At 35.9% G+C, this 1,849-nt stretch overlaps 1 non-coding gene across 1 annotated transcript; it reads left to right on the plus strand.

The window, feature by feature from the left end:
* The first annotated feature begins 781 nt into the window (after nt 1-781).
* Nucleotides 782-864, plus strand: TRNAL-UAA (transfer RNA leucine (anticodon UAA)). The gene has a single exon. It is a non-coding gene; the product is annotated as a tRNA-Leu (tRNA).
* Nucleotides 865-1,849: the final 985 nt, after the last annotated feature.

A 1,849-nucleotide genomic window follows, 5' to 3' on the forward strand; every position in this document is an offset into this window, starting at 1 on the left:
GAGATATCACCCAGAAGCATGCGATGTCAATTTGCGTCTCATCATTATTATTACCCTCATCACCTTTTTACCCTCTGCCAACAGTCGTCGAATGTTGTAATTGTATATATCGTTATTGCATCCGTCACCCCCTTGCTCCCACCGTGAGCAACGTCATCCATCACCTCCAGCCCCGCCACCCCCTCCTTCCCTCACCTCCTCCTCCTCCTCAGCGCTGGAGCTGCCCTTGAGGATGGCGACAACCTTCAGGACAAAACAGACAACGATATGGGGCTTTTGCTTGGCAGTGGTGGCGACGAGCTTGGGGGTGGAGGGGCTATCCAATGATTGGAATGGGCACATGGAGAAGGCTGAGGAGAGGATGGGGAGGGGAGGATGCAAATGGCAAGACTGGAACTACCATAGTTGCAATGAGTAGAGTATTGCTTACGTGGAGGAGGCTATGGGTGCGATAGCAAAAAAGATTTTTATTAAATTAAGAAAATGAGGTATCATTTAATAAAAATTTTCAATCGTGAGGACTGTTTTACAAAATGAGATCGTTATGGCACACTCTTACTTTGCATCTTATTTAATAAAAGTTCAGTGCATTTATTGATGTGATTGACTGATGGACTGTATTGGCCAATTCAATAGGCTGACATGCAGAGATGACAGCAAATATATTTCTTACTCGAACTCATTTTAAACGAGTTTAATATGGTTATATATCTCAAAAAATAGTATTAAGGTCATTTAAAATAAATCATTATATATAATTTTATTTTCAGAAGCTCACGAAGCTGGTTTGCCCGAGTGGTTAAGGGGGAAGACTTAAGATCTTCTGCACATAAGTGCGCATGGGTTCGAACCCCATAGCCAGCATCAATTTTTTGATACTTTCCAAACCGATTCGGAAACATATTATTTTTTTTACGATTTGCCATTATTTGTTATGCTTTGTAGATCCATCCTTCAGACATCATGCTTATATGATCTCCTTCGTTAAATTTTATATATATTTGCCTTAGATAATATTTATTTATTTATTTTGCTAGATTTCATCCTCGTTGCTATAGCAAGGAAAAATGTTTCTCCTTTTTTTTTTTCTTCCCACTCCATTGGACTAACATTTCAAAGGTCTTATTTTCTTTCAATGGGAAATCGTAGTAATAAGATATGCAGTGATTGATTAAAACCTCACAAGGTTAATCCTTCTTTTTATAACTAAAAAAAGCTTGACATGATTCTCACACTTGTCTTACACCAGAAATACTCTGGACTCACTTACTAGACCTTTACAAAACCCCGACATTTGGTAGGGGTGTTTACAGAAACCCATAGCTGAAGCCATATGTAAGAAAATGTATGATACAGTGAGAGGACGGTTCAAAATCAATATATGGATGATAATATAACTGATCAGAATCAAGTTGTCATTAACTCATTTTGAAGGAGAACTAGACTTTTTTTTTTTTTTTCTTCCTATCTTTTTATAGGGCTACTTAGTTTGATGAATTATGAATATGAAAAATAAGAAAGAAATCGTAATCTCTCAATGTTACACACCCACGGTATAACCACATATAGTATCTTATATTTCATACGTTATTTAGTTCCTAGATATTCTGTTTATATATCGACGAGAGAAAAGAGTCTAGAATAAGTAATTAGGAGAATTCCTCCCCATCAAGGATATCTCTTGAGGAATCATATCTTAAAATGAACTTTTTCTCTATTGACTATAACTTTCATCAGAATCGAATCAGTTTATAATATATCTTTTCAATTAAATAGGACCACATAATCTAACATTCTCTCACTGGACTCATTAATTAATAAATATAAAAAAATTAAAATCAAAATAAGT

Source organism: Musa acuminata, chromosome BXJ3-1, assembly GCF_036884655.1.
Source record: "Musa acuminata AAA Group cultivar baxijiao chromosome BXJ3-1, Cavendish_Baxijiao_AAA, whole genome shotgun sequence".
NCBI lineage: Eukaryota > Viridiplantae > Streptophyta > Magnoliopsida > Zingiberales > Musaceae > Musa > Musa acuminata.